The sequence below is a fragment of the Pan paniscus genome, chromosome 21 (genome assembly GCF_029289425.2).
Source record: "Pan paniscus chromosome 21, NHGRI_mPanPan1-v2.0_pri, whole genome shotgun sequence".
In the NCBI taxonomy this organism is placed as follows: domain Eukaryota; kingdom Metazoa; phylum Chordata; class Mammalia; order Primates; family Hominidae; genus Pan; species Pan paniscus.
This window is the reverse complement of record NC_073270.2, coordinates 15,421,089-15,447,895: the sequence shown is the minus strand read 5'-3', so window position 1 is coordinate 15,447,895 and position 26,807 is coordinate 15,421,089. Positions and strand designations below refer to the sequence as shown.

Sequence of the window (26,807 nt, the reverse complement as noted above, 5' to 3'; positions counted from 1 at the left end):
GCAATAAACAATTAAAAATGCTTGATGTAAAAATATTACTTATTTACATATAAAACAGGTGATAAGAACAGTTTACAAAACACATTAATAATTTTAATTTAAAAGAAAACTAGTATATACAGTATTTATTCTTAGGTCTACTTTTTTCTATTTCATTATTTTGTTAGGACAATATGATATTAACATTTAAAGGGGTCAAAGAACATATGAAGAAACTACCTTCTTAAGTAATTCCTCCTCTCCCCCTAACTATAGATTCTAGCCCAGCCTATAAACTCATTAGATACTTGATACCACCAATAAATTGAGTGTGGTTTGTTCTCTGATAATGTCTCAGACGAGAATGGTGTGCATGGCAGTCATTGCTGGTGCACTGCCCAGATCTCCATGACTTGGACCATTCGGTGCTGTTGGTATGACTTCTAGAACATGTGTCTCTTTGCCTGAGGGCTCTCTCTGGCCACTAGAGTGGGCTTGCTTTGCCTGTAGGCATGGAGCGCCATAACTTCTGGGAAATTCATGTCCTCCAGTGCTCTCACCCTTCAGGTGGGATAGCTCCGAGGCACGTGCAGAGTTCCCCAGTAGAAACAACCGCAGTTGCTCCAGGTTAATTTGCTTGTCACCCTTTTTTTAGCCTCATCCATTCCCTTTTTTACTTCTCCCACTCCTCTGTTCATTTAATACTTCCAGGGATCACTTCCCAGTGAATTGCCAGCATTCTAATCTAAAAAAAAAAAAAAAACTAAGATAATGTATTTTATAGTGTTAGATTTATAAGATAAATGCAAAAGGTGAAAATGATTGAAAAAAAAGATATAGTAGAAATGCTTCACACCAGTATTCTGAATGTAAATCTGAGTTTATAATTGGCAGTTGGGGTAGAGGGAAAACTATCATGGAGTAATCATTTACTCAAGAAACAGCAAATATTTTTCATACTCTGATTCTGAAAACGTGAAGAAGGCATAGCCCTTGCTCTGAAGAAATAAAAGTCTTATGAGAAAGTCAGATACAAAATGTGAAGGGGCCAAGTCTCCAAATATGGCCCCAATAATTCCTCCAATTTTTTATGCAAGCCCCTTTGCGACGTGGCTTTGCCTCTCCTCTTATCAAGAGGTGTAGTCTATTTTACCATCACTTTAATTCTGAGTTGGCCTTTTGATTTGCTTTGAGCAACCAAATGCAGTGGAAGTAATATCTGGGATTACTACTCTATCCCTCAGGAGGACTGGTACTTTCACTCCCCCATCTTGGAGCCCAGCATGGTGATGCCAAGTCCACACGAGACTGCAGGATGATTAGAGCCACACAGAGGAGACGCTGGAAAAAGAGAAGCCATTTTGGAAATTCCAGCCCCTCTTAAGTTCTCAGCTGAATGCAACTGTATGAGTGACCTCAGGTACACAATCAAGGAGAATCTCCCAGCTGAGCCCAACCAAGCTACAGGATCATGGGAAATAGTAAGTTGTTTTAAGCCACCAAGTTTTGGAGTGGTTTGTTAAGCAATAACAGATAACTGATTCAACAAGCAATTACAGTGCAGTCTGATAATTCCATTCCTCAGATGACATCTCTCTGCTTCATGTGTCTCAGTCCCACCAGGCTAGCTCTGGCGAGGAGACAGCCAGATCAGGAGCCACTGCTGCCACATCAGGAAAAAGTTCCAGTTTCGCTCTACCATCCAACACCTAGCCAGACTCGATTTGCAGCTCAATTGACTGAAGCAAAATACAACAGCTCAAATAATAAGCCTTATACAACATCTGCCTGAAGGGATTTATGACCCTGGAAGAGAGAGATCAGATCAGAAAAAAAGATCTGGGAGTATGTGATCTGCATGATGGACTTTGTTTATGGGGACCTGATTCAGTTTCTGCCATGCATGCACATTTATCATGAGGATTATATAGATAACTGGTTGATGAGATCCTTCACGTGTCCCTCCTGCATGGAGCCAGTTGATGCAGCACTGCTTACATCCTATGAGATTAATTGAGCCAGGCTCTCTCATCTGACTTCAAGTGAACCACATTTTTGGTGGTTTTGATTGTTTGTCACTGAGCCCAAAGAGGCAGGGATTAGGAATTAAAATAATGCACAAAAGTTTCCAACAAATTTCTGGATGGCTGCAGATGTTGGGGGAAAAGTACGTGATATTTTAGAAACTTAGGGGGCAAAGTAGGATGACATTTTTATGTAAAGCCTGGACCCAACGTTTAAAAATATAATTGTATTTAGATCTTGAAAAAAAAAAGAGAAAATACAGATATTGGGTGAGCACCTACTATAAGCTAACACTGTGCAGGGACTAACCAAAGATACATAAAATGTAATTGCTGCCATAAACACACATTTTTGCTAGGAACAATGGCTATTATTTGTAATGATTAGAGGATACTCAAGTTATGTGCAGTATAATTATGACCCTATGGAAAAGAAAAGTTGAGAGAATAAAAGATGGAAGTGTAGGCTAACTGAAGGAGTTTAGCTGAGATCAAAGGAAGGGAAAGTTGGGATCAAAAGAAGGAAAAGCCATCCAGGTAGGGGGAAGAGTTGAGTAAAAAGGCAGGAGGCTAAACAGGGATGACAATCAGGATCTGTCTGAGAGAAAAGTGGAAAATGTGGATAGCAAGATGTAGTCTCTATTTTCTCACTCTGCAATCCTAAAACATGTTCCCTAACAATATATGATGGATATTGGCCCTTCTTTCCTTTGAACCAGTCAAAATATTAAGAGAACCACTTATGAACAGTAGCAAAATATCACCCATCTTCTAATTACTGTTGAAAAGCAGATTTGCAAAATATTTCTCCTGAAGGATTCTTTCTTCTATTTTGCGGCAAAGCACATACCAGTCAACCACATGCATATTGCTATAACTAGGTTATAGCTACTGCAACAGCTAGCCTTAATACTTAATGCTATCAATACAAAAAAAAAGTTCTAGCAATTACTTCATATTTCCATTTGCAACAAATTTTTACTATATTTACATAGAGTTTCAACAGTTCCTAATATCTACAATGTGGATGGATAGCATCTTACACTTTGAAAATTAATAGGGAGACTGATTCCCTGGACTTATTTAAACATAGTTATAGCTAATATATTATTACCTTAATAATTTGTTCCCATTCATCAAAATAAAAAATGCAGTGCATTTATAAATTTAAATGAAACACTGATTAGAGTTTACATTTTCTCTTTTACACTACAAGCAGCCAGTCAATGCAATCCCATCTTTGTTAAGTGTCTAGAACATGGCTAAAATAATATATGTGCACATGTATACAGATATCTCTACACCCATATATGTAAATACTGGTTTACGGCTTGTATAGATTCTGAGATTTATTAAATAAGACACCTTCACTGCTTCCCAGAGATAATAGTTACCTGACATATACAATTCTAAATGAGGTACCTTATCTCTCTCTTCCACACCTTCAAATTAATAGTGTTTTCCCAACACCGACTGCAATTTCTCAAAAGTGAACTTTAACAAACAAAGCATTTAGATGTTATGAAATGCACTATCTTAATGTTCATAAAAGTTATTGCTTACACCCGGCATGATTACTTAATTACTATGATTCAATTATCAACAAAACAAAATGCAGAAAGTAGATCTCACTTGCTTTCTTGCCCAGAAGCCACATCCCATAATTAAATTGGAAGATGGTAAAAAATCTCCTCAAACAATGCAAGGGACTGGTGGAGCTGTTCCTTCTGCTCATGACCTTTGGGTTACAGCTGAATCGGATCCTGTAGGCTGTAATGACTAGATCACCTGAGACCAAGGCTGCGAGCTAAATGCACACAGCTTTAGGAATTGAGTTCAGAGGAATGAAAACTGGACTCCCAGATCCAAGGAGCAGCCAACAATACCCAAAACCCACCCAGGTACCAGACAGGATACCTGCATAGAACTCTGTGCCCAGTAAAATGATTCATTGGCCTGGGCAAGAATAATCTCAAACCTGTAGGGTAAATTGTGTGTATGAGTGGGCAGAGACCACAGTGTCTTTTTTCCTAGACAGGCTTCTCCCTACATTTAATCAGCTACACTTACATTTCATCTCTCAGAGAGTGAATATAGTGTTCCCATCTTCATCAAGTGGTCTCATCGTCATCATCATCATCTGGACAGATACTATTAGTGCTCCACCCATATGCCCTCAGCTCTTACCATTTCAGGCAGGCCAAGCTGACTTCCAACTGTTAGCACTTGTATTTCATTGCCTGAAAGCTTCTCTGCCTGCCAAACACCACTCTGCCTATGCAAGTGGAAGGCTGTAAATGCCAAGGAATTAATACCCCCACAGAGTAGCCCTCAACTAATGACTGCCAGGAGTTGATGGATAAATACTCCAGCTCCCTTATCTCTAGTGGGAAATTCTGTACACTTGACTCTCAGAATGCCACAGCATCATTAAGCTCCAGTTGCCTTCCTTATTGGCTTTTTTCCTTCTCTGCCCTACTTTTTCACTCCCCTATCAGTGTTCCTTGAGATTACCTCTTACATAAATTACTTATATGAGAATCTTTGTCTCAGGGTTTGATTCTCAAGCAACTCAAATGGAAATCATCATCATCATCATCATCATCATTGCAACAATAATAAGAGTGCTCACTACTTACTGGGTTCCTACCATATGGACTTGAAACTTTTACTCATTATTCTTATTAAAATTTTAATTCTCACACATATGGCTATATTACCCATGCCTTATAGCCAAAAAAAGAGAGACATGGGAGATTTAAATAAGTTGCTGAGATCTAGATCACTGAATTAATAAGATTAGAAGACAGAATCTGTCTGATTTCAAACTCATTTTACTCATTCTACCATACTATGCTGACACCCATAAAAAGTAAAATTAAAATGATTTAAAAACAAAATTCACATGCTGAGCCCTACTCTATTTTCTAAAAAAAAAAAATGGAATCATTTTTATTTCAGCTACTTAATAATAAATATCCAAGAATATATTTATCAACCTAACAATAGTTTCAAAAAGAGTCATCAGAAAGTGGATAGTATATCCATATGGAACATTCCTCCACTTAATGTTTGGCAGTGTCTGCTTTTTGCCACATTAGCCTTTTATAGGAGCAGGAGACTTCCTTTAGAGCAGGGATAATGTCTTATTTGTGTCCAGATTCCCAGGAAGAAGCCAGCCAAATAGACATTTAGTGAATATTAGTTGAATTGACTGACTTGGGGTCTACTAAATTGTAATGATATGGACAAGTTTGAGGGAAATTCTTTTTGATAAGACTTCGTCTGGATGCAAAGGAGACTGATAGGAAAGACAAATGTTAGAAAACGAGGAGAAATGAAATCCATGATCTTCCCTAAGTATTATCTATAGAGAGAAGGACTTGTGCTTCAAAGACATCTGATATTGTAATGTAAGTGGTGTTTTGATATAATACTATCTTAAAATTTTTGACTTAATGATATTTTCAACTTATGATTATCAGGATATGACCCTATTGCAAGTTGAGGAGCATCTGCATTTACAATTAAGTTACTTTTAATAGTTCTACAACCTCCTATTTATAACTGTAAAATAGAAGTTTCTAAATGTATGGAAGAAATAGTCCATGAGAGAAAAACAGAACTTTTCATTATATCAATATGCCAATTATGTTAAAAACTATGTACGATTAAAACATTAAAATCCTAAATGGCTTCACCTTAAAAAGTGTAGAGTAAAACAATAACCAGTTAAAATTAATTCATACCCTACATATAGGAGCTTAAAAGATGTAAAACTTAAAGAGACCAGGGAATATTATTTGAGATAGAGTGGTTGTGTGAAAATATAGTTATAAATTGCATGCTGTGTCCATTAGTTATAAATTTCATGCTGTTCTGTTCTGTCCTGCCTGGGATTTGAATCATCACTTTGTGCAGCATGTCCACTCTGTATACACTACCAGTCCATTAGTCACTTACATCATCAGATAGGAAAACATAATATATATAGGGTTTGGTGCTATCTGTGGTTTCTGGCATCCACTAGGGGTCTTGGAATGTATGCCTTGAGAATAAGGGGTGATCATTGTATAGGACAGAGGAAGAAAATGAGGTACAAAAGGGACAATTCTCTACAGAAAAATTTAAAAATCCCATAATTACATCTCCAAATCATAATTGGTTGTTTTAAAATAAAAGATTATTTTAAAATTAAACCTACAGCAGAATCTGAAAATTATAATACTTTACCATTTAATTAATTCATTATGTAAAATTGTACATTTAATTTAGAAAAAAACTTTCCAGAAAGCAGGAACAGTATGAAAATTGTCATATTTAATTGCAGATTATTTTACCCTATATCCTATTATAAAAATTTTCAATTATGCAGCAAAGTTGAAAGAACTGTAGAGTAAAATCCGATGTACCCACTACCTGGATTCTCCCATGACTATTCTATTGTGCTTCTTTTATCACATATCTATTAATCTAACCATCCTTCAATCCATTGTTTAATCCATCTGATTTTGGTACATTTCAAAGAGATTTTCAGACACAGAAAAATTCTCCTTAAATACTTTTGCATGCATATAATTAATTATAGTTCAACATTTGCTTCCACTTTATATTACATTTACATACAATGAAATGCACAAATGTTAAGTATTCATTCATTGAATTTTGATAAATATGTGTATTTGTGAACACCCAAACTCCTTCAGTACATAGAACATTAAGTTATGGATTATTTTGAGGAAAATAAAATCTTAGTATAAGCTCCCTTTTCTTTTCTCTAATCCAAAATATTTAGAATGTTTAAAGTGAAACAAAGAACATAGTTTTTCCTTAACCTCAACAAATATTTTCAACTCCATTTCAGTAAATAAATAAAGAGCAGCACATGAAGTGATGCCTATGGATTAGCTTGATTTAGAGCAGGGATATCACACCAAACACTGACAGTGCCATATTGGCAAAATATACATAGGAGTGCAGTGAGGGAAAGACAAAAGGGTGTGATGGTGACTGTGGTCAACACACCCACATTCAGCTCCAGCTAACTGATGCCATGCAGGCATAGGTGTCTCGCGTCAGCAGACGTTCAGGCTATTCAAGAAAGGCTGGGAATCCAGATATTTATGTGCAATATACTGAATTTCTCAAATGTTAAGAATGAAATTATACATTTTAAAAACATTATGTGGTTTATTAAAATTGTGCCTATAAGTCTCCCAGATTACATTCTGTAGTTTTGAGTTTCATGCCATTTGATGACTTGTGGTTCCCCTGTAGTATTATGATGATCAGATCATATTCTGAGTCAACAGATGAGTCTTAGAATCATATTATTTAAAGGATCTATTAATCAATATTTTTAAGACATTTGAGACTTGAGCAGTTAGATATACCAGATATACCATATGCTATTATAACAGATAAACATAAAAACCAAAAGTAAACAGTAATATGTCTCTTTCTCCTCAGGAAACAAAACCACACAAAATGAATCTGATAATACCGGCAGTTTTATAGACACCATTCCCTCTCAAGCACATCATTTTGTTCACATATCCATGCATTCATTATATAGTGTGTGTGTGTGTGTGTTTGTGATGTGTGCTGTGTGTACACGTGCTAGGCACTGTCCTAGGTCTGAAGATACAACAGTAAGTTAAAGAAAAAACCCAGTTTTATAGAGTTTAGTTCAGGGAAGATAGAAAATAAGTTCATAATATGCCTTGTAATTATAAGTAATAGGAGAAAAGTAAAGCATGGTATGGGTGGGAGGTTTATATGAGATGGTTGGAGAAGACTTCCCCGACAAGATGGACTCTGAAGGGAGATAGAGGAAGAAACAGAGAGGGAGCACTAAAAATATCCTGGGGACGAGAGATCCATACAGACAGAACTTGCCAGACCAAATGGGAAGACCTTAAATGCACCTCTAAAAAGTATGTCACCAAATGCAAATTAATATATGTGTGCTCCCCTTTCAGAGTACCTATTGTCACATAAAGTCTATACAAATTGAGAGTGAAAGAACAAACACAATATTTTGGATTTAAGGATATGAAACCACCCTAGCAAGGCTTTATTACAAGCTTATTATTCAGAGGAATCAATTCTGTAATTAAGATGTAATATGATTTACAATTTTTGATGTATACTTTTTGCAGAATGCATTCACCACATAAAGATATTCCCTACCAACAGAATTCATAAGCACTAGATATTGCCAGGTGAAGTAAGATGGGGCTAATTATGGACAGTTGGCAGAACATTTTCATACAGAAAAATGGAATCTATATGAAGAATGAGAACATGAGCTCATTATAAAGTCTTCAGAGATTATACCTGATTTTTCTTTCCTTGAGCCTCTCCTAATGTAGAGCACGGTTATAAAAGTTAAAGAACCTCTCTGTTGCCAGCCCCTCTAAGGGTGCTGATAGCAGGTAGTGCTAATGTACCTTGACATAGGATTTTCTTGCTCAGAAGCTCAAAATAGGTAAAAGGGATTATGGCAACATCTTCACCTGACCCAGCAACATCCCTGTCTTTTGTCACCCATCATGCCAGATTCAGAAAAGTCGATCTAACATTTCAATCAGAGACTGGCAGGATTTGCCTTTTTATACCTGTCAAGATTGAAGGTAATTGTGCTCCCAGGGCCATTCCACTTGAAGGAAATATATGGAAATTAGAAATATACCACATTCTGAAAGAAACTGCCAGTTTCTGAGCACCTTCGTGAACTCTCTTTTTCTGTTTAATATAAAAATAGAAGGGGAAGGGCAGGGGAAGGGTTAGGTTGGAAGCACACAGTGAAATATGTTTGTCTGCCTGCAAAGTCACCACATTGAAGCTGCTACTGCTTCTTGCCTTGACATAAACACTTCATAGTCTCTAATTATATTAATTGCTCATGTGGTAAAAAACCATCTGGGGAAGTAAACGTAACTGAGGTCACAGACATGATAAACTTGGAAACATCCTGAATGCAAACAAGGGCAACATAAAGATGTTATCCCATCATTTTTGGTTTTAGGGTTTTGTTTTTAATAAATTGGGACTCTTTTTAAAACGATGGCTATGTTATTAATTAAGGACATTGCCATAATGTCTTTAAAAATGTATGTGAATATATTTACAATATTACTGGTAACTGAAACTAAACCATAATTCTCTGTGAGTTATGAGACTATTAGGACCTTTAAAAGAAGGGCAAAGCGGTCTCAAAATGTAAAAGATCCCAACATGTTCACATGTGAAACAGATTTGCTTAGCATCCAGGAACGGGCCACAGCTGCCATTACATCTAATGCTTTCCTCCCTATCTACCTCTCTACTAACCAGTGGAAAAAAATATGATTCACATCCTTATCAGAATTTGTTACCTCTGTATTTGTGTACAAAGCAAGACCTAAGTTCTCAATTTCTCTGAAGAAAACAAAGTAAATTGTCTATACATTAGCAGCATTATCTTTGAGTTATCAGTGCTTATCAAAAATAGAGGATTTATGGCACATATGCTGAATGCATCTTTTTAATTTTTTTAAAAAGTCATTCCCTAGGGAAACTTAGAAGTAACTACTTTGTTTCAGGAAGCATTTTTATAAAATATCTTAGTGGCATGAGTGCTGATATATTTACCTGTGCAGAAATGAGCCCAATCATTAATAGCTGGTTTTCAGGGCCTTCATATTGTCCCCCTTCCCTAAATGGTCAAATCCAATCCTTTTCACACAGGTCCTTCCCTCACTCCCCCAACACTCTCCCTTCTTCTACCACCACCTCCCGGCTCCATCTCCCACTGGAAAAGCAGGAGTCAAGGGAGGATGGCCAGAAGAAGGTATTTCTAAAATTCCGTGTATGATTATTGAAACTTGGTCAGAAAAGCTAAAAGAGGTGTCAACTTGTGTATGTGGGAACAACTGCTTCAGGAAACAACTGCTACGCCTTTTCCTTCCCCTAAATAAAACAAAAAAATGAGATTTTGAGGAGAAAAATGTTTGTAGCTCAAAATATTGTACACAATTGAGATAATTTTGAACAGAGTCACATAAGCTGGACAGAGAAAGGTCTTGATTTCTACTGTTGCCAAATTTTGTCTAAGACAAAGTATCTACATTTTTAATCCATTGCTCATTCATTCACTCATTTCCTTACTCAGCAGTTAGCCAGTCATATGTGAAATGTTTACTGAATGCTCATTATGTGCCAGGAAGTTCTAGGCACTAGGGACACCCCAGCGAAACAGAACGCACAAAGTCCTGACTCTCACGGGGCTTACATTTGGAGACTGGGTTGTGGGGAGCACGGAGAGAGATAATAAACATGTAGGCTCGAAAATAAATGAGGAACTTTTTCAGAATGGGATACATGCTATACAGAAAACAGAAGAGGGTAATAAGATGCCTGGAGTAAGAGAGGGGGGCGGTGAGCAGAAGCCTGTCTGAGGAGGCAGCATCTGAGCTGACATCTCAAGGATAACAAGAGGACAGTGAGATGACAATGTACGAAGGAGTGAGTGGGACATAGTCATGTCCTGAGGTGGGTATCAGTTTCTTATGCGCCTGGAATAGAAAGAAGGCCGGTGTGGTTAGAGCTGAGAGAGTCATGTGTAGAGAGGTGGGAGGTGAAGACTAGAAGACAGGCAAGAGCAGGCTCATAGTAGCTGAGCAAATTGTGGATTTTGCTCTAAGTGCAGTAGGACTCATTAGAGGGTGTTAGGCAGGGATGTATTGTGATCTGATTTCTGCATTTTAAATATTTCAGATGCTGCATGGAGAATGGACGGAAGAGAGGAAGTGTAACAGAGGGAAGGCTTGTGACAATAAGTTGCCATCTCTCCTCCATTGCTCCAGCCTTTGATTCACAAGCCTTCTGGCATGAGGACCAGGGATATTCTAGTCCTGCCCTGGGGCCAAGAGCTGGGTTTAGCCCTGAGAAAAGGGTGCATTGGTTTCAGTGTACAAGAGACTCTAGACAGCTTACTCAGGTCATATGCTCCACCCCCTCCCAAGGTTGAGACCTTGGACAGGTAATCGTTCTCTACCTCAGTTTCTTTTCATGTTTTAAAATGGGATCATTATATTATAGTATCCCCTTCATGGGATTTTTCTGATTATTTATACCGAACAGTGCTAAAATAATGGTGGGAACATGATAAGCACTCAAGAAAAGATAGCAAATAGCACTACTACTACAATCGCTATTAGGTCAATTAAGCAGATGGTATTTTGAGATCCACGTTTGAGAAGAAGCAAAGAAGGTGAAAATAAAGAGCTAGTAAGGAGCTGCATCGGATTTCTGAGAGGTTCCTGTTCCCTTCCTGCCATCTGTATCCTGAGGAAGACTGTCTAAAATGGGCAAAGTATGAGAATTGTCTACCTTCAGACTATGCTGGAAAATGAGCAGGATGAACCACTGGTGCCATTTCCAACTTTTCCTTTTGGTCATTTAGTTGGTTTGAGACAAGTAGATGAGCTGGAGAAAACAGAAGTAGACATTCTATACATTAATAGAGCCCTGAAGCTCCTTTTCAATAGAAACCACATGGAACTTACATTGGTGATGCCCTGCTTCACTTCCTCTTAGCCCACCTCTGAGTTCACCTGAAGCTATCTGGTTCCTATACACACCAACAGCTCCCCAACTTAAAGCACTTGTGTCTTTCTGCCTCTCCACCTGCTCAGTCCATGTTTAGGGCAGGCTGAAAGTGCCAGAGATTAAACACCCCCAAGAGAAAACACCAACAATGAAGAATGGGGTAAGTGACTAAATACTCAACTTCCCAGTCCCTAGGTGTAGACAATTCTGAGGCTATCTTATACAAGATCTATAGCAGGACTTAGTCCTAGTTACCCTTATCCTTAATCTGCTCATTAAAGTCCTTTTTTTAAAGCTGCCTCACTCTCCCTCATTCTTGTTTCCTGGAACTACCTATCAAATAAACTATCATATCTGAGTCACTGTGTCAGGTTTTGCTTTTGGAAGAATCCTAACTAGGACACCATATAATGCTTTCAAACAACATAGATCTCATATGAGCTTTCTTCCCCAATGAAGTAACATTTTCCAACCACTATCCCAATGATCAATCCCAGGGTAGAATAAGAGTGAACAGAAAACAGAAGGAAGGGGGTTGGAGGGAATAGGGAAAGCTGTAGGCTAATATCATGGCCAGGAAGCCACCCTGACCCTTTCTGACTAAATCTACAGTCACAAAGACAGGCACTTGCATAATAAAGATGCATGAAATGTCTGTGGCATTAATTATTATCTGACTCGGAATTTTGACAGAATTCAGTTAAAAACTGAACATGTTGAGACAGGCACTGGCATGAAGCCCCAACCTAGTCAGATGTACATCTTAATTTACTGCAGATGGGCACCAAGTCATTTTGCCAATTTGGATGTTCCCAATAAGGTTTCACAAATAGATCTGTTCTCCAACAATATCTGCCTTCAATCAAAAGTGAAACAAATATAAAAAATGTGACTTAATGTATACATGCACACATAAATGCACACACACATGCATGCCCACACACACATACACACCAATGTTACCCATTGGGTTTCAGCCCAGTTAGGTTAGATTTTGTTCAAAGATAAAAATAACCTCTTATTATCATTTTGCTCCTAAAGATTCCTTGCATTTAACCATGTTAATACTTATTTATAAAGATGAACTGTCCTCAAAGGGAATAAAATAAATAATTGCCAACTATTTCACATATGTTCTCTACACCTCCAACTCTCATATATTATTCTTTATTCTTCCTCAAGTATAATATAAAACTAAGCTCATTTCTCTTCTATTCAGGCTATGGATTTTCCTTCATTTTTCTGTACCCAGTAAAATCCTCCACTTGAGACATGAAAGTTCAAAGTGTTGGCTAGTCGAAATTCCACCTATTTAATGGAGAATGCATTTTTAAAGAATAATTGTCACAGATAATTATTTTATATTAAATGGCGATCACTGGAAGTCAACATTGTGCACATATATATATACATACACACACATTTATGTTGTTGGGTATCATGGGAAAGTTCTTTGTGACAACTCTTTGAAACTGTAGGTAATTTCTCCCAATGACAAATAGTTCAAATGATTTTACTTCTAAGAGCTATCATGCCCCAGCTCCTTTATTTTTTATTTTTTTGTCAAACCATGATACATTTCCTTCCTATAACCAACAGCCCTGTTTCCATTAGATCAAAACTATTTTATAGATTCTAATAAGTAAACAATTCTCCATAAACAAAGTGAATTATATTAGTACTAACTTTAATACTTGAATCTAAAAATATATACTTGAAGAACTAGTGAAATCTTGTACAAATTCAATTCTAGAATACCTTCTTAGGATATAATATGATCAGGTTAGTTCTCATGCTTAAGCCTGTTGGTACAAGTCACTTCAGTGCCGCCTGACCATCTAATCCAAGGAAAGTGAAGGAAAGTGAGGGTCCTGGTAAAATCACAGCAGCTAAGGGAAGATACTGGGAGGCCCTAATGCATAATTAATTCTGCCCTGTTTCTTCTTCTTCACTATATACTCAAGACTTTAACAGTTAATCAACCACAGCTTCGTAGCTACTAACCAACACAGTGCCCACCCAAGTCCTTGGCAAGACTTCAAGGAGAAAAGGATAACTCTTTTTTTTTTTTTTTTTTTTTTTTTTTGAGACGGAGTTTCACTCTTGTTGCCCAGGCTGGAGTACAATGGCGCCATCTCAGCTCACTGCAACCTCTGCCTCCTGGGTTCAAGCAATTCTCCTGCCTCAGTCTTCGGAGTAGCTGGGATTACAAGTGCCCGCCACTACGCCCAGCTAATTTTTTGTATTTTTAGTAGAGATGGGGTTTCACCATGTTGGCCAGGCTGGTCTTGAACTCCTGATCTCAGGTGATCCGCCCGCCTCAGCCTCCCAAAGTGCTGGGATTACAGGCGTGAGCCACCGCGCCCAGCCAAGATAACTCCTATAAAGATGCCTAACTAATTCAAAAATACAATCTTAAATTCTAAAGGAATCTTGGCAGTTCCTTCAATCCTCTAAACCAAGTAGTAGTACTCAGATAAAATCATTCATTTTCTGCATAAATATTTCTAACTAGAAAGTACTCATCAGCTCCCAATAGACAGAGTCATTCTATCGTTTTTTATGCTTGGATCATTATCAAGCTTATTCTGGTAATAAGTCAAAACCTCTCTCCTTGCCTATTTCATCTATTGTCCCTAATTCTGCCTCCAAGGACAACAATATATTTCATAGTTCTCTTTAGTAACTGTCTTTTATTTTTCTGTTCAAAAACTATCCTTCCCCTACTCCCCATCAATTAATGTTAAGCCCCTTGAAAATGAAGAAATTATTTTAAAACTATTTTTAGACTCTGAGGATCTCATCCAAAGTAGATGCTCAATAAATGTACATTGAAATGCTAAACATAAAGCAATCTCTATTCCCTTCTAAAATACATCTGTATTTGAAGACACTCTTGATCAACGAGATTATTCATTGATCCCAATTATACATAACATACATTATTAAGTAGAAAAAAAATTCTTTTCTATATTTAAGGCAATTTTTATACCAGTGGAGGAAAACAGAAGCATGGATAAAAGTAAGAACATAATACATATTTATATTTGAATGTCAGCATACCCTCCTTTCTTAAAGTTCACCACATCTGAAACAAAACTTGAGTCAAAGAATAAAAATCCAAATACAACAAGACCCAGAAAGGTGACCCAGTTCTCCATCTGGTCTCTACCTTTAGTTCCTCTTTGTTCACCACTCACACTGAGGAAAATGAAATTACCCTTCCAGATAAAGCAACGCTCGAATCTGACGGTGTGGCCCTTTCTGTGTTTTAGGCTTTCACAGCTGGATCTCCACACCATCCTCAAGAAACACACGTGTAATTAATAATTTAGGTTTTAAAAGATAGAGCCTAAATGTCCTTCTCTTTTAACTGGTATTTTTTTTTAATAAGTAGAAAGACTTGTAACAAGAACATATCTTGTGCAGAAGAAGAACTAAATATTACAGGGATTGACCATCAAATTGGTTTATGGAAAATTTGATAAGTTAAACATAGTTGCTATTGCTTCAAGTTACCATGTGGACACATTAAAGCGTATCCAAAAGTATATCCATGTGGACACATTAAAGTATATCCAAAAAATGAATGTCCAAACACAGGTAAGAAGGCTCTCAAATTCTTTACCTGGACTGTGAATAAGGCAATATATGGCTTTACTAGTGATTCCAATGAAAATATTTGCAAAGAAAGTGATGATTGTAGTAAAAGAGGTATATAATAGTATATGAGAATTTAAAACTATATACTATTTAGGATTAAAAGTTAAAAAAGAGAATCTTGTTTTTTAATTATACTTTAAGTTCTGGAATACATGAGAATCTTTTAATATGACCAGATGTTTAGAAATCAGGGATGAGTGCAACTTTGTTACTTTTCATCCTCTTTTTCTTTTTTCAAGATCAAATGGTTCACCACTTAGTCCACCATAAACCTAAACCTAGAGGTCATTTATTTTCCTAAACATTTTTGAGAATCTTAATAGTTAAGAAATAATCTAAAAATGTATAATCATAAGTCATGTGGCTATGTGCTTCTTATAGCTTGTCAAAAAACAAAATTTTCACTAACTGAGGTTTAAAGATAGAACTGGCTTTTGTTAGCGATTCAGAATTGAGCAGCATCCTGTCTACAAAACAGGGGAAGCTCCCATGAGCTGAGCAGCAGGTGTTGACTTTATAGACAGAAATTGCTAAAGAAAGCAGAAATAAGGAACAAGAAATAAAGAACGAAAAGCAGATTGGTCATTTCAAAGTTACTTTCCTTATAAGGTTAAAGTAGACAGAATTTCCTTATCATCCAGGCTTAGGTAGACTGAGCCGTTTCTGATTGGTTGCTGTGAAATCTCCTGTTTTTTGGAAAACTGGTCATTCAGTTTGGTTATTACATGGCACCTAGCAAGAGTGACTCCATTCTGGTTTGGTCTGGTATGGGCCTAGTTGCAGGAGCTCAGTCCAAAACAACAGATTCCCATAAATTGGGTTTAATAAGGCTTCACATCTTTTGGCCCTTCATACAAGGCTGAAAAAATAGCAAGACACAAAAAGCTCAGCACGCATGTCCGTAATTTCTACTACAAAGGCCTAATCCCGATGCATCACCCAGGGATTACTTGAAGACCTGAAACTTCAAGTTCACATCATTAATTCAGCACTCTGAGCAATATATGTAGTAAATTAAAGCAGAGATGAAGTGATTGACATTTTGAGAAACTGCCAGTAGCGTATATTTGAACAACAGGCAACCAAGTCACCACATCTGAAGCATTCACTCTCTTAACCAAGAGGGGGGAGAAACTGCTAATGAAAACTAACCTGCTCAAACATTGAATGACTATAAATGATCTCAATCACACAGTAATAAGTAATGGCTCTTAATACTGCACAAATCTTGTCCTTAAATTTTTTTGTTAAAAATGATTAGTTGTGGCTCAAGCCTGTAATCCCAGCACTTTGGGAGGCCGAGACGTGCGGATCATGAGGTCAGGAGATCGAGACCATCCTGGCTAACACGGTGAAACCCCGTCTCTACTAAAAAAAAAAAAAAAAAAAAAAAAAAAAAAATTAGCCGGGCATGGTGGCGGGCGCCTGTAGTCCCAGCTACTTGGGAGGCTGAGGCAGGAGAATGGCTGAACCCGGAAGGCAGAGGTTGCAGTGAGCCGAGATTGCGCCATTGCGCATTGTCACCAGCCTGGGTGACAGAGCAAGACTCCATCTCAAAAAAAAAAAAAAAAAAAGATTAGTTATACAGGATTGTTTTGTGCACAAAATGTGAAGGCTACGTTTCTAAGAAACATGGGTATTAAAATCATTATACTGCTATTGTCCTTCAGCATAAGCACAGGTTAGGCCTTTGGGAGGTATGAAGTAAATGTGCATTTAATAAAGAAATGAATGAATCTACAGTGAGTACAAATTGAAATCACCATATGGTAAAGAAAAAAACAAAACTCATTGGAATGTGCCCACACAGTGAATGTCGAGTGCTGGCTGAGAGGAACGTTTAATGAGAAAATGGAAGCACAGCTTTTATAAGGCTGGCTTTAGAAAATATGGGGTGGGGAGAAAAAACTTTCCACCAGGATTTGTTACTCCTTAGAGGCTTGAGGAAGCTCCTCAACCTTCCCTTCCCGGAGGTAGCTTCTTGTGGGCTAGTGGCTCTGTGTCTGAGATACTGGAGTGCTTATGGCTATAGCTGGGGCAGGACATTTAATTTCTATGTATCATTCAGCTTACCATTTGACTCTGATAATCATAGATGAGAACATCTGGTAAATTATAAAATTATAGGCAAAACGTTACCTCCATTATCATTACTACCACTAATAAAATACCTGCTATATAAGTTTTCTTGGGTTTCTGTAACAAATTACCACACAATTGGTGCCTTGAAACAACATAAATTTATTCTGTCACATCTCTGGAGGCCAGAAGTCGTAAATCAATGTGTCAGTAGGGCTGTACTACCTCAGAAGGTGCAGGGAAGAATCTTTCTTGCTAATTCCAGCTTCTGGTCACTCCAGGCATCCCTTTGCTTGGGACCACATGGCTTCAATCTCTGTGACCATCTTCACAAGGTCTTGTCCTCTGGGATACTGTGTCTCCAGTATCCCTCTGACCTTCCCTGTGTATCCCTGTGTTTCAAATATACATCTGACTTTAAGCCCACCCTGAATCCAGGATGATTTCCTCTTGAGATCCTTAATTGTATCCGCAGAGACCATTTCTCCAAATAAGGTCACATTCACAGGTTCCAGAGGTTAGGATATGGACACGTTTTGAGATCCTACTAGTTCAATCTACTACACCTGCCTCAATTTTTGACAAGTTCTTTCCATCCCTCCTCCTCCTACCTTCCCTGTCCCCAAACCACAAACGGAAAATAAAATAATTTCCAGAGATTGTCATATAATTTTGGCTAATTGCTTTGTATTCTTGGGACAATAAAAGAGAAAATAACAAAAGAATAAGTGGAGAAAATGCTTGGGCAATTGAGTGTACACAGTGACTAACAGATTATTAACAACCACCTTTTGCTACTGACTGCGCAAGTTTATGTCTCTAGAATGTGATATTTACAGGAGTTAAATGAAGCATAGTGTACTGATTTTGAACAATGATTCTCTTTCTTTAGACTTAATAATTAATTGCCATTCTGTTATGTATGCCATAAATGAGAAAATTAAACACACACTTAAAAATTTAAGATAAATTATTTTTCCGCGCTCTTAATCATCTTGGAAGGTGGAAGGATACCAGCAGTTTAACCAACTCTGTAACATTAAAATGTACTCCGCTAACAATTAGAGCTAATAGTTTAAATATAAGGTTTTGACCTTTAAGCTGCTCTCAGTAAGCATCAATACAAATCCTGCAGATAAGAACATGTATTTTTAGAGCAATTAAAATCAGATTTTTTTCTGCCAGAATATAATATGAATGTAAGCAGTGTGCAGGGAAACAACTGGCTATAATACATACATAAATCACACAGCTTTAGAAAGTACCCCATTTGAGAGCTAAATAAAAAATATGGAAGTGCTTCTTTCCCTTTTTGATGAAACAAATCTCCATCCCTTTGCAGGCTCTGTGACATTTCTGCTCTTTATTTTGTGTTATGGACATAAAGGAATGTGGCAGTTGTTGTTGGTCTCACATCCCCTGAGCCTTATCAGTTCCCTGGGACTTTTAGCTTCCAGTATCTGTATGTCTTTGCCTGAAAGCTTCCCCACAAGCTGCAAAACACCGTATCACAAGGGCCCTGGGGACATTAACACACTTCCCTGAGTTTCTCAACAGATAACTGGCAAAAGCTGGGGTACAATTACCCCAGCTCCCTTCCTCCTTCTGAGGGATAACTCTGCATGTAATTCTGTACCATTTCTCAGAGTGCCCCTATGGCAATGAGCTTCGGTCACCCAGTGATAATCCATTCTCTTCCCTATATCCTTGTATCACTTCCCCTCCTCCTCTACCTTCCAAATAAACTACTCGCACTCAAATCATTGTTTTAGGTTCTGCTTCTGAGGCAACCCAACCTAAAACATGGGAAAGAAAACACTATTACCCTCTTTGCTTAAAAATTATCTCAAAAATGAATCTTTCTGAAACCACTGCCATATATTAAACATTGATATACTAATATTAAAAATGAGAGCTCATATTTGTATAGTGCTGTGGCAGGTACCACTAGCTAATAAAAAGACATGACCTAGCCCCTTCTTCTTTTACCAAAATCCCAATTTCATTCAAACATTGAATGACTATGTGCCTCTGGGAAACTCAATCCTTCTAGGGAATAAACCTTGATCGGTCTTGGCAATCATGTCATTTCACTTCCATTTTCACTGACTGCTCAGGAATGGGCAAGAGATGCAGTTCTAGCTTATGGGACAGAACAGAAAGTTTTATTGGAGGTGTGTGGGAATTTTTATTTTATGCTTTAAAAAGGACATGAAAATTATTGTCATATAATGACATGAAGAGGAGCCTATCCTGGCCTGTAAATGCTGTGTAATGAGGTAGTCTAGGAGTCCTGGTAGCCATATCACAAACACGAGGTGAAAACCCTGAAGACAAAAGCCAATACACTAAGTGTGGCAGGGCAGAAAGATGAAGAGACCTGGGTTCTTAATTATATATTTATTGTTATTAACTAATGAATTAACTAATCCTGGAACTGCCTTATCTCTGAACTTCTTGTGATGTGAGATAATAAATCTTGTTGTTTAATCTTTTGGGTTTCTTGTTACTTGAAGCCTAAAACTAGCATGATGGCTTTTTCAGTGTGCAAAATGCTCTCATACAGACGATCTCATCTTTCTAGGTAAAGGCAACCTACCTAATAGCTCCCCTAGTGCCCTCTAGATCACAACTGAATCTCGTGCCCTTTCCTGAGCAATCACTGAATATGAGAAGTGAATGAACTCATCAAGGTTTACCCACCTCTGGACCTAGTTATACATGCAGATATAGGGATAAAGGCATGGGAGGAAAAGATACTGAAAAGCCAGTACCTAATCCGTGCTCTAGTTATTATTACATAAGACCCAGCCTCATATACCTTCCTCCATAGGGTGGGTATAGGGGTCAAATTAGATAACTTGCACCTACAGGATGTACCAAGAGCCTCTCACATTACTCTGTAAGTGTTGGTTATTCTATTACTGTTGGATTAGAGAAGACAGCCCAACCCAACCTAATCAATGGTCCATGTCTGTTTTCTGGACAACACAGTGATCCTGAAAATAATCCACAAATGAGATCGAGAAATGTTGGGCACCCCCAACCCCCGCAAAAAGAAAAAAAAGACATCTCAAGGAGAAAAAGAAAAGTCAGCCTAACAAAGACATAGGGCTAAGAAAGCAAAGGACATTGGAAGGGAATATTAGCAGTTCAGGTGGCTAAAAGTAGTAGACAGAGAGGATAAGCAAAAAAGCTATAAAAGCTGGCAGTGGCTAGATCAGGAACTTTGTACACCATGTTAAGGAGTGTAGACTTCAGTCCAGGCACAGTGGCTCACACCTGTAATCCCAGCACTTTGGGAGGCTGAGGCGGGTGGATCACCAGAGGTCTGGAGTTGGAGACCAGCCTGACCAACATGGAGAAACCATCTCTACTGAAAAAAAAAAAAACCAGAAACCCTGTCTCTACTAAAAAAAAAAAGCAACAACACAAAATCAGCCAGGTGTGGTGGCGCATGCCTGTAATCCCAGCTACTTGGGAGGCTGAGGCAGGAGAATCACTTGAACCCAGGAGGCAGAGGTTGCAGTGAGCCAAGATCATGCCATTGCTCTCCAGCCTGGGCAATGAGGGTGAAACTCCATCTCAAAAAATAAAAAAAAAAGTGTAGACAGTGGGGCTTATTAAAGGTCAGATTTTATCTTATATTGAGATTAAAATAAGATTATATAAGATTTTAGTTTATATGATACTGATGGCTATTGAGGATGGACTTGAGAAAAGCAAGCCCAGTCCCATTTCTCTCAAATCAGGTCCTTTCTTGGTGAGCTGGGCTGCTTATTTTACTCAGCTTATTTAACCAGCCCATTTTCCTAAACGATAATGGTTGAAATAATTGACCTTTAAGTGGACATGAGAAGTATTACTACATTTAGAGGCACTTATTTATTTCAGAATGGTGCATTATCAAATCTTACAGGCTCGGGTGAGCCACATGTGAAAAACATTAGACATTCTGGCATGTGTCTAACAGGTCACTAAGAAATAGTTTTCTAGACATGTACTCTTTCTTTGCTATTTTAATGTAAAACACAGAAAAATGAAACTGCTGAAATTCATGATTCCATAATGCACAGCGTGAGACATTGTCCCCAGAGTATTCATTCCATAGAAATAGTACATTTGCATATCTTCCTATAATGTCAGTATAATTCGTTGATGCATCTTTTATTTGTGGTTTTCAGGTTGTTCACTAGAACCATGGGTTTTTTTGCCTATATAATCAGAGGTTGGTTGTAAGTGATATGGGAGTGCTGGGAAGGGAAGAGAGTGGTCCGTTTAAATGATACGGAAGGCAGGAAGGGAAGTGCTAGGAGGAGAGCATGGTCCCTGGCTGGGGTTCCACCCGTACGGACCTAGGTGAAGACAGGCATTTTCTGCCCAAATGTTGCATTTCCCAAGACCACCCTGGTCTGCCACACCCCCATCGTGTGCCTATGAAAACCTGCGAGACCCTAGCAGGCAAACACAGAAGCAGCTGGACATGGAGAGGAGCACATCAGCGGAGAACACACAGGTGGCTGGACGTCGAGAAGAACAAACTGACAGGCGTCGGCAGGCCAGCAGGCCACCAACCAGCAGAACGACATGGAGTTTGGCTGGGGCAGTTGGAGGAGAGCCCAGGCTGCCAAGCGGAGGCCCAACTCTAGGGGAAAACCATCTCCCTTCTGGCTCCCCCATCTGCTGAAAGCTACTTCCACTCAATAAAACCTTGCACTCATTCTCCAAGTCCACATATGATCTGTACAACACCAAGGCAAGAGTCCCAGGATACAGAAAGCCCTTTGTCTCTGCAATTAAGACCACAGTCTAATTGAGCTAATACAAGCCACCTACAAATGGCTAAACTAAAAAAGCACCCTGTAACACACTCCCACTGGGGCTTCAGCCCACTGGGGCCCTCAGCGTTCACCCCTAGACACTGTCGTGGGTTTGGAGCCCCACAGCCTGTCAGTTTGTATGCTCCCCTAAAGGTTTGAGCAGCAGAACACTGAAGAAGTGAGCCACACCCCCATCACATGCCCTGTGAGGGGGACAAGGGAACCTTTTCTGTTTCATAAGCATATTCTGGAGAAGTAGCTGACATAAGGAATATTATAGATGTCCGTGAAGAGTTGAACTTAAGAGTGCAATCTGAAAAGAAATATAAATCAGATTTGAAAGACTTCTATCTATGAAGAAAAAAAGTGCAAAAATATGTAAACAAGATGGCTCCTTTTATTTACTAATTTTTAAGGGAATAACAATTAAAAGTGTGAATGAGCAGAATGTAAATGAAATTTTGAAAGACAACACTGGATCTTCATTGAGTCAGTATGTCCCCCAAAACTGATAGATCATTTGCAATGGCAGAATTTGTGTCCTTTTTACCCATCCTGTTTTAATTGAGAAATAAAAAAAGACTATGAAAAGAAAGGAAAACAGGATCCTATTTTAAATGAAAAATAAAAAAAGAATATGACAAGAAAGGAAACTAGGATTTAGAGACATTATGAAAAAATATATTTTCTATGCAATTTACATTCTACAAAGTCACAATTGGGTTAAAAGAGATATGGAAAATACTGATGTCAGAGTCATCATGGTGACTTGCATTGCGCTCTCCTTGTATTTTAAGTTCATTGTACTCTGGGCCATGCAAGATATTTTACAGCCAACAAGACAAAAGAAGGGCTTTTTTCTATCAACATTCCGATATCGGCCTTACTCATTGCCCTGTCCTTAGAAATCAATTTTATGGCAAATATTTCCCCCTCCAAGTCCTCCAACCTTCAGGAAGCATGATTAGAAAAAGGGTAGATTTAGCCAACAACATGAATCCAATAGCTATTGGCTGCAATGAATGAAAAACCAGCAGGAGAAGGGAGAGAACATAACAAGCAACTCCAAATCAATGGGAATATATGATTTATTTGATATCTTCATTTACCACTATTGGAAAATGCAAATGACCTAAAAGTTACTTTAAGTGCTTTAGCATCCAACTGTCCTAACTAACATACCTAAATGGCATTAAAGATGCAGACTAGGGCACTGCTTCTCTCTAAAATTGCTCCTAACCTAAAATAGACACACCAGCGTGGTAACACATGGTAAAATATGGCCAGGCACAGGCGGCCACATGGCATTGTAAAAATATGCCAGTTTCAGAGTCTGACAAGCCTGGGCATGAATCTTAGCTTTATCATTTATTCATTACATAAGCTTAAGCCCCTCACTTTTCCTCACTGTGCCTCACTTTCCTCATCTGTAATATGGAAATAATACTTCCATCACAGTGAGATATGAAGTATAATGACAATACAGTAACTAACGCAGCACCTGCTACATGAAGGCTGCTTAATAAACATTAGTGATCATCACTATCATTAGCATTGCTAACTTTTAACAGCTTGGAATTGAATGTATTCAAATGAGAACTAGCAAAAAAGGGAGATAGACCTAATTATAAATAGACAACCTCCCCAAATTTTATCTGAGCAATCTTGAGGAACTAAGCTCAGATTTTTGTATGGAAATACTATTATACATGGTAATTAGACTGACAGATAAGAATATAAACATCTATTTAAACACCAATATAGCTAATATATCCAGTGGGTACTACTTGTAGTATTTTGAAACCAAACGGCCAGTTATAAAGGGGTTTTGATGAGAAAATAGATTCAGAATTCTAAATTGATGTGTCAAGACCACATACCACCCTGCGTTTTCAACATAAAGATAAGAAACTGGGGGCTCTTCCTAACCCCTTACATTCTCATCCATAAAGCAATAAGAATAGGGTTCTTCTAGGCTTTTCTCCTAGTGTGGTGAAGGAGTTCTTGCAAGAGGAAAGCAATACAGAGACAGTATGAGGCAAGTGAGGAAGCAGGGCAAGGGGCTCTGATTTGAGACTCAGCATGAATGCTGCTCAAGACCAGGAAGGAGGCTGGGGAAGCTAACGAGAAGGTTAAGGACTTGAGGAGCATCAATGAAGGTGGTAAAGTTAGGGTAGGGTGAGTGTTCTAAATATGCTCTCTCTTTCCCTCTTAGTGGCATCTCAAGGGTGCAGTGAGTCCAAGGCTAACGCAGGCAGGGGACAAGAGCATGAGCATCCCAGGTGTGATGTATACGTAAGTGGTAGGTTTCCTTCCTTTATCCTGTCCTTCCTTTTCCCCCTCTGTTCCACCCTTATCTTGCCACTGCTAGTCCACATTTGGCGTTGAAACAAAACAAAAGTGAAATTCCAATTTATTAGGATAAGTTAGAAAAGAAAGTCTTCACTTGTCCAGTCAGCTGCTATTCAAGAAAAAGCTTAGAACATCTCTAGAGCCCTAGCCAACTTCTAGTAATGATAGAGAAAGTGGTTAAGAACATGAACAATGTGAAGGAATGGGTGAATTAGACCACATAATTATATCGGAAAGGACATTGGTGGTTCGGAAAAAGTGAATCCTTAAGGTGAAAGACTACTTTAAAGAAGAGTTTTAAAAAATTTTCACCATGTAGGGTGAAATAAGTTGAAGGAAAGATTTTCCAATGCAAGATTTCTGCCATAACCAGAGTGACTATAGGTCCTGGTTTATGACTTCTGAGGCAATGTAATTATAAATATCATTCCCTTTTGCTTTCAAGGTGTCATGTTTTAAATAATAAATTCTATAATCAACCTAGCTATAACCTATAAGCACATTCTATCATCCTTAAAGGACTGAGGACATTTTAGAGTTCATGGTTTTATGTGTGTTTTATCTAGAACAATGTCCAGATTAACTCTAGATGAACAACGTCCAGATCACCTCTCATAACTAGACTGGCATATCCTCAGGAAGGATCTAAGGGCAATTGCAGGAGACAAAAGGGGATGTTTAATACCAGCCGCTGGACTCTTATGAATAGGCAAACTCATATAGACACAAAATACTCAGATACGGTGTTAAGATCTGCACTGATAATTAGATCTTGCTATAGAATTTGGGGGTACCCAGAAAACATAAGCTAGTAAATTTCTAGAAGAGGATGCTATGCTGACATCTGTCAGTGGACTAGGTAGGATCTCTGCTATTTTATAAAGTGTAACTAGAGGTCCATATTTTTGTGACTGTGGAGAACAGACACTGAAATTAATGCCCAAGGTTGGTTTAACCCTAGGAGCTTCCAGCGAGGCCCAACAGGAGCCCAGGAACCCTAGGTGAAGAAAAGATGAGAAAATGTTTAGAGATAGTTGAGTCCCCAATCTCCTGGGGAGGAGACTCACTGATTAAATAAAATTCAAGAAAGGTGGCACATACATTACCCCAAAATGGGGATAGAAGCTGGAGGTCTCTGATTCTGAACCCACAGGTGATGCTGTCATCACCGTGAAGCAGAAAATATAATTGTAGAAGGAAGGTTGAGACACTCAGCATTCCAGAGAGGAATCTCACACATTATTCATTTCCCCCTTGGTGTAGACAACACAGCAGTACACCAGGGCCCCTCTGTCTGCTGGTGATTGGAGGAGAAAGCAAGCCATCTATTGGTGAGGCCTTGAAGGGTTTTTCTGGGGGAGAAGAGTAGAAGGAGTTGTAACTATCCCTTTGCTTCCTTTTTTCTACAGCAGAAACATGCCAGCGTCTTTTTTTAATGGAAGATCATCTATGAAAATAGGAAAACGGAAGAGGATCTTCTACAATGCTACTCAAAGCCAAGAAATATTTTTAGCATAGTTAATAACAGATCGAGGGATAAGACAGTTGAGAAATTCATTCTCAAAAGTATAAAAGGCGTGACTGTGAGACCGGTATTTCCTTCCTTCATTTATTTAAACAATATTTACTGAGTGCCTACAGATTACTAAACACTGCTCTAGGAGGTAGGGAAACATCTATGAATAAAACAGTTAGAAATCCCTGTCCTCAGTGACCTTATTTATATTCTAGAGTTGGGAGTTTACATTCTAATGCTTCATGTTGAGACTAGATCTATGAGGATGGGTTCTCTTATTGCCTCTAGCCACAGAATGGACCAGAAGATCTCCTTAATTCCATACAAGGAAATTAATGACTGGCAACCTGAGTCAAATGCCACTGAGAGGGAAAAACGTGCAGGGACAAGAACCGGAGAGTTTTAAGAAACCAAAAGGCCTGTTGGAGAGAAAATGAATTTGACGTTCCACAAACAAGAAAAGACCTGTGCAGTACAGGCCAAAGGCCTCTGACACCCTCTAAGGATCTTAAATAGTAAGCCCGACAGAGTAGAGGCACCTTACCCAAGATGGTTTCTGTATACATGGCTACAGGCCTCTCAAACCCGGAGGAAGAACTGCCTTCTGAATACACTGCTGTGGCTGACCAATCTAGAAAATGTCTCTTCAGCTTTACATTTCTGCTTGGGTTTCAGGGTTTTGCTTTTATTTTATTTTACTTTGTTAGTGTTTGAGGGGAAAGGTGTTTTTGTTGGGTTGTGCTGTATTTCTTTTCAGCAGTTGACTACACTACCCAGCCT

At 38.4% G+C, this 26,807-nt stretch overlaps 1 protein-coding gene and 1 pseudogene across 8 annotated transcripts in view; one reads left to right on the top strand and one right to left on the bottom strand.

Annotated features, from left to right (window-relative positions):
* MACROD2 (mono-ADP ribosylhydrolase 2) overlaps positions 1 to 26,807 on the bottom strand; it is a 2,054,393-nt gene that overhangs the window by 1,501,223 nt on the left and 526,363 nt on the right. The window lies entirely within an intron of this gene.
* On the top strand, positions 492 to 2,261 carry LOC106634167 (RING finger protein 11-like; annotated as a pseudogene).